Raw genomic sequence first — 7,803 nt, forward strand, 5'->3', positions numbered from 1 at the left:
GGGCTGAAAGCAATAAAATAGAAACAAAGAGTCAATCAACACTAAAATAGAATACAAAGAATCAATGAAACAAAGAGTTGGTACCTTGAGAATATCAAAAAGATATACAAACACTTATCCAAACTAACTAAAAGGCAGAGAGAGAATATCTGAATTATCAAAATCAGAAATGAAAAGCTGGACATAAAAACAGACACAGAGGAAATCATTAGGTCATACTTTAAAAACCTGTAGCCCAATAAAAGTGGTAAATCTAAAGGAAATGGACAATTTTCTTAATAGATACCACTTACCAAAATTAAATAAACATCAGATAAACAATTTAAATAGACCTATAACTCCCAAGGAAATAGAAGAAGTCATTAAAATAGCATCATGAAATTTGCAGCCAAATAGATAGAACTATAAAAAATAATCCTGAGTAGGACAACCCAGAACCCAAAAGACAAACATTGCAAGTTGGAATAGAAAGTGAATTAGGTATAAGACTTTAGACTCACCAAGATAGGGTAGATAATGGAATATTTTCTCTGAATTTGTCAATTGCTAATGGACTAGACGTTATTAATGTAATTATTGCCTATATATATGTATATAGTTATTGTACTTATTGTATATAGTTTTTCTATGTTAGTTAAAATCTTTGCTTTTATTTAGACAAAAAGAGGGAAGTATGTGATATTCTGTTTGTGTTCTGACAAATAAAGCTTGCATAGATATCAGAGGATGAAGCTAGCCACTAGTTAACCATAAAGGCCAAGCACTCATGCCTTTAATCCCAGCACTTGAGAGGCAGAGAGAGGAAGTGATAAGGTAGGACTGAGACAGGATCTTGGCCCTTCTTTCAGTCTGAGGATCTGAAGAGATAAGAAGTCACTTGTGCTGGCTGCTCCTCTGCTTCTCTGATCTTTTAAGTCATTACCCCAGTATTTGACTCCTGGTTTTTATTGATAAGACTAAGTTCACGCTTCAAATGTGGTATATACTCACTTATAAATGGCTATTACAGACCCAGAGAGGCTCAGTAACAAAGAGACAACTGGATCTCCTTGCAAAGGCAACCTAGAATCGTTTTTGTAGGTAGACTTGGGGCCAGTGGAAATGGGAATGGGATAGATTAGATAGGGATGGTGGAGGGAGAGAGTACTGAGAGAGGACTGGAATTGGGGGACATTTCAGAAATAAGGTAGAAAGCTAGTGCAATGGAAACTCCCAGAAATCCACAAAGGTGTACCTAGTGAACACTCCTAGCAATGGGGGGTAAGGAACCTAAACTGACCATCTTCTGTAACCAAGTAAATCTTCCAGTGGAGGGACTGGGACACCAACCCAGCTACAAACCCATCAACATTTAATTAGTCCTTCCTGCAAAATGTGCTGGGGTAAACGTGGCACATAAATTGTGGGACTGGCCACCTGATGACTGATGTACATATATAAACACACTGCATATTGGGCGTTAACAGCTTAGATACAAGATTGGAAAACATTGGTAGCAAACTTCTGCCCTCCAGGGTTTTCCCACTGTGCTGTAAGCCTATATTTAAGACCTCCTCCCTCCTTCAATAAATGGCATTTGGCATTTAAATAAATAAATAAATAAATAAATAAACAAACAAATAAATGAATGAATGAATGAATAAATAAATAAATAAATAAATACAACAAAAAAACCATATCCCCAGTCTTTTATTTGTAGAGTGGAATAAATCTTTGAAGTTGAGGTGATTCTTCAATCCTTATCACAATACCCCACTGCAATAATCTTGAATAAAGTCTCCAATTTCAAGGAGGGTCAAGAAAAAGTGAAATGTTTATATATACAAGTACATGTATCTGTAATGTTCCCATAGACTCATATATTTGCATGCTTCTTCCTTAGCTGGTGCTGCTCTTTGGGAAGGTTAAAGAACCTTGAGGGGGTGGATCCTTGCTGGAAGATGTATATCACCTTCCTGCTCCTGCCTCTAAGCCTTTCCCGCTCACTGTCATATTTTCACATCATGATGCTCTATGTCCTTTTCTGTAACTGGAAGACAAAATTAATCATTTCTCCCCTACATTGGATTTGATAGGTTATTCTGGAACACAACAATGGAAAGGCACAGCAACATAAAAGAAACACACAAACTCATGATGGGGAGAAGAAGAGAGAACAGGAGTAAGGGGCAGAAGAGAGAGGGAGATGGGGAGAGAGAGAGAGAGAGAGAGAGAGAGAGAGAGAGAGAGAGAGAGAGAGAGAGAGAGAGAGAGAGAGAGAGAGAGAGAGCTTATAATTACATCTAGGCATTTTCAACTAAGAGATCAAGGAAACAGCCATGGGCATATTTGGTCATGTGTGTAAATTCTATGTAAATACTTCAGTGTGTAAATACCTATGTCTGTACACACAAACACACACACACACATACACACACACACACACACACACACACACACACATGTATTGCTTTGATGTTTTTGTTGTGTTTTGATCATATTCACCCCCTCCCAACTTTTCCTAGATTGTCCTTCACTACTGTAGGGATTAACCTACTCTCCTCCCTCTCCACAACTACATTCTAACTCCACCATGACAGCTGGTTCTCACCATCTGCCCTCCAACTATCTAATTTTTCCATTTCATTTATATACCATGTAGTAGCAGAAGTGTTAACACTTGCCTTTTGTGAAAGGCTGTGCTAAAGTGAGACTAATGTTTAATCAACTGGAATCTGCAGCATGAGTGAAGCTTTGACTGCCTTTAGTCTAGCATTTCATTCACTTTCCAAATGGCTCAAGTCAGCACCTAATCCCTACCATGAGGTTACTTCACAGATGTGTACTCAGTCAGATCTCTTGAATCTCCGTAGTGGATAGCTGTTGTACCTATGACCTTTAAGCACTGCCCCTATAGATGTAGCCAGTCCTATATACCTATGAGCTTGAAGTAGCTGCCCTTGGGACATGGCTCAGGGCTACCCTTAAGACCTGAGACACAAGTATGCTGCTCTCTTTTCTCCCTCGTGGACTTAGATGTTGAGACAGACCAGGCAGAAGAACAGCGTGGGACTGTAACTCGGCCTTCCAGGACCCTACGATAAATCTCTCATGCTGTAGTGAGTTTTTCTACCTAATAAATTCTTTTACCCTTTAAGCAGATTCTGTGGATTTATCAATACATCTGGCACTCCAAAGTGGGGTAAGAATTTCCACCTAAAACCTGAGAAAGCCTTAAAAAGGGGTTCTAAAATGGAGCCAAGAACAACTTTCTAGTTTGTGTCTTTCGTGTGGGCCATGGCAGAGAGACACTGAGGCATTTGAGCTTGAGCACAGCATGGTGGATTCCCACCACCATACACAGAGGCATCTCCATGCCGTGCAGCACACTGCATAGTAGATTTAGCTTTTGTTAGTACAGACCAAAAAAAAAAAAAAAAAAAAAAAAGGTTTCTGAGATACACGAAGTTACATTCTTCTAAAAGAAAAAAACAAAAACGAACAAACAAGACAAAAAATCTCTTAACATCAATTATTATTGTAAAATTCTACAGGTTTTGACAATGAAGATTATGAAGTACCTGTCAGTAATGTCACGTAAAATAATTTCATTACCCTACATCTGATGACTTATCTATTAAATTCTTTCTCCGTCCCCAAATTTCCTAGAAATCACAACTTTTTACTGGCTCCATTTTTTTTTTTAGTTTTTTTAGTTTTTCTTTGGTCTTTATTTTTGTGTTTGAGATTACATCCTGATGTGTAGCTCGTATTAGACTAACACTCACTAGATCAGCCAGATTGGCCACAAACTTACTTTCTTCTTTCATTACTGTTCCAAGTGCTGGGGATTATGGGCATGCCCATAACCTGTCTCCAGGCATATGCCTTTCTGAGACTTCCATGGAATCAGAATCATGTAGCATGCATTTTTCCAAGAATGCTTAGCTTTGCCTAGCAAGATGCACTCCCATCCTCTTACCTTCCCACATTTATGCTCTTTTTTTTTTAACAACTTTTGTTAATATGCCAGTGGTCTGATATATGAAAACTAACATAACCATTCACAGCTGAAAGACTGTGCAAGGTTTTTGTGAAAGGAAGTGTTAAAATAAGTTGGATAAATACCATAGGCTGTAACTGTTGCATTGAATAAAAATGTGCCTGGTCTTATTAGAAACTGTCAAGCTGTCTTCCAAATGGTTGTGGCATTTGGGTTTCCATTTACAAGGACTGAGAAGGGTTGCATCTTTGTCTCCTCGTCAGTATTGCCATTGCTGTCTAAGGTTGGCCATCTATGTGTGTTGGTACCTTATTGCTGTCTGAGGTTGGCCATCTATGTGTGTTGGTACCTTATTGCTGTCTGAGGTTGGCCATCTATGTGTGTTGGTACCCTATTGCTGTCTGAGGTTGGCCATCTATTTGTTGATACCTTATTACTGTCTTAACTTTCAACCCGTGAAAAGGCAGTTGATATTGTCCCTTCTGTCTCTTCGCCATCTCTCTCCATGAGTCTTCTGTGAAGACCTTTGCTCCAGTTTTCACAACTGCTTTCCTATTGTGGAAGCTTAAGAGTGGTTTTAGGCTTGGGACAATAGTTGGGTCAGTAAAGTCCTTACTGTGCAAGCCCAAGGACTTGAGTTCAGCTCCTCAGAACACCCATGAATTCCAGAGGATTCCAGCTGCCAGACCCCATCAGAGACAGCTCTTTGTGGGAAACGATTAAGATGGAAACTCACAACTGGTCACAGTGCAGAGAATAAATGAATGTGGAGTATTTAGTCACAAATGGGACACTATATCACATATATACCCTCTAAGGCTTACAGCCCATCTCAGGAGATGGGTGGGAAGATTATAAGAGGCAGTCAGCTTTCCAGCATACAGGAAAGAGATACTCATGATCCACCACCCTCAGCTATTGACCATTGATGGTTGCTGAGGGAGGAGTCAGTTTTCTTTAAGAGTGTGGCTCTTTGTAGGTCAGCCATGTTCTAGTGTTAGGCCCTACATCCACGAGTACATGGGCTGCACAAATTGAACTCCCTGGTTTATGGGGTGTGAGAACAAGAGAGAGGAAGTACATGAAGCTGTGAAGGGTAAAGATAGAGACGAGTTAGGTGGAGAGGTGGAAGTTATATGTGAGCTAAATATATTGTACACAGGTATAAAGTTCTCAAATATTTAATAATTCAAAATTAAAATATATAAATGTAAAACCAACCAAGAGCAGTGAAAAACTGGGTATAGTGGTGTTTGCTTGCAATCCTAGCATTGAGGAGGCAGACACAAGCAGATCCCGGGTTTTACTGACCACCAAATCTAGGGTAATTAGCAAGTTCCAGGCTAAGGATTAAGCCCAACTCACAAAACATGGATGGTGCCTCAGGAAAATGCTCAAGGTTTATGTCTAGTATGTGTGCACATGCATACGTACACATACACACACACACACACACACACACACACACACACACACACACACACACCCTTCTGCATGCATATACACACATAAGTGAGCTGCTTTTGTATTTTGGACACATAAAATTTATAAATTTGCATTTTGCATATATTTCCTCCAAAAACCTTTGCTTCTGTTTTACCTCTCTCATTGTATATTTTGCAGAGCACAAATTTGCTGGTAAAGTTTGACTTGTTTTGCCTTTCATGCATAGTGTTCTTCTTGTTGTTTCTGGAACTTCCCCAACAACCAAAGGCTTATTGGAAGGTTCACTTCTATGTAATCTTTGTAAAATTTTGTAATTTTAACACTTTTCATTTTTATATTAAGGTATATCATTGATTTTGAGTTAATTTTTAATGAGATAAAAGGTCTGTGTCTAGTTTGCTATTCATACACTCAATTGTTTTAATAACCTTTGTTAGTGGGTCATTTCTCCATTGCCTTGCTTCACTAAGCTGTCAAAGGTCAGCTGATTCTATTGTGTGGGTCTATTTTTGGACTTCTTACTTCATTCTATTGATCAACTTGTCTCTTCTCTTTCCAATGCCATGCTGCCTTGGTTATTAATTTTACAAAATGTCTTCAAGTCAGATAACGCCTGTTTTGTGTTTCTGTTCTTTGTCAATGCTGTATTGGCTCCTTTGGGTCTTCTGAGTTTCCATATAAACTTTCAATAAGTTTGCCAATATCTACAAATCAGCATGTTGGGATCTTGACCGAGTTTAAATTGAACCTATAGACCAAGCTGGCAAGAAATGGCAATAGTATTAAACTTCCATCCCATGAACAGGGAACATACCTCCACTTAAATCTGCTTAGATACTTTTAAAATCTGAGTCTGGTGATTTTATGGATATACATCCTCCTTGTATTTTGTTAGATTTATATATAATTACTTTATTCCTACTGTTAGTGACATTGTGCTTTCAGTTCTAAATTCCAATTGCTCGTTGATGGTGTGTAGATAAGCAACAGCCTTGTGTTGTAACCTGGCATGGTGGTGTGAAGAGAAAAATGCCCAAATGAGCAGATGTTTTTCGATGCTTAGTTCCCAGTTGGTGATGCAGTTTGGGAGGGTGATGGACACTTTAGTAGGCTGAGCCTTGAGGAGAAAATATGTCTCTAGGGCAGGATTAGAGCTTTTATAGATTGCCTCTATGTCCAGTGCTCTTTCTCTCTCTCTCTGCTTTCTGTGTGTGGAGAATATGTCATTTCTCTACTTCCTGACTACAGGCTGAGTGGGCCCTTGCTCCGGCTGTCATGCCTTTTGGACACTATGAGCTGTCTTCCTCTGAAACTGCTGTAAGTTCAAATAAGCCATTTTTCCCCTAAATTGCTTTTGGTCATGGTGTTTTTTATCATAGCAACAGGGAAGTATGATTTTAGTTGTGGATTACTTGGAGAAGTTTGTTCAACTTGAAGAAGCCCCTTTGGCTCTTAGTGTGTTAAGAAATTTTATCACAAAGAAGAACCAGACTTTTGTCAAACTTTTTCTTGTGCCATTTGATATGATTGCATGCTATTTTCATTTAGCTTTATGATATGGGCTACAACAATTAGATTTTAAACCGATTTTGCTACACAGAATATACTCCACTTGTTCAGCAGGCAAAGTTCTTATTTTTCTGTTGGGTTATAGCTGCTACCACTTCCCTTTGGAATTTAGTAACTACACCATTGAGAAATATTGGTGTGTATTATCCTTTCTTATAAAGTCTTTGCATTTGGCATTAAGTAATGTCACTCTTACAGAACTAGGTAGGAAATTTCAAATATTTCATTTTGAAAGATATTGTAGATAATAGAAAACGTGTCTTCTCTTAATGATTGGTAGAATTCACCATCTTTCATTTCTTAATATTTTGTGTTGATGATTCCATTTTAAATAATAGGACCTCAGAGTGTGAGTTTTGGGTTAATGTGGCTTAGGTGTTTTACTGAACTGGTCTTTTCCTACAGCTCTATGTACCAAGAACTTGAAAATTTCCTAATCCTGGCATTTTTTAAAAATATATTAATTTTTATTTATGTGCATGAGTGTTAAACTTGCATGGAGGCCAGAAGAGGGTGCCAGATTTCCAGGGAATAGGAGTTACAGATGTTTAGGAGCCACAGTGTGGGTTCTGGGAACTGAATCCAGGTTGTCTTCAAGAGCAGTAAGAGATTCAAGAGCATCTCTTAACTACTGAGATGCCTTTCTAGCCCTCTAATCCCACAGTTTAGTTTCTATGTCTTTGAGCTTCCCAAAGAACTACCTGAATGTTATCAGTGCTTCAACTAGAATCTGTTATTTTGCTAGAGCATTTTTGGCATGGCTGTAAGGAGCCCTGTAGATAAATAGTCTATAATTAGGGAGTGAA

Source organism: Peromyscus maniculatus, chromosome 19, assembly GCF_049852395.1.
Source record: "Peromyscus maniculatus bairdii isolate BWxNUB_F1_BW_parent chromosome 19, HU_Pman_BW_mat_3.1, whole genome shotgun sequence".
Lineage (NCBI taxonomy): Eukaryota > Metazoa > Chordata > Mammalia > Rodentia > Cricetidae > Peromyscus > Peromyscus maniculatus.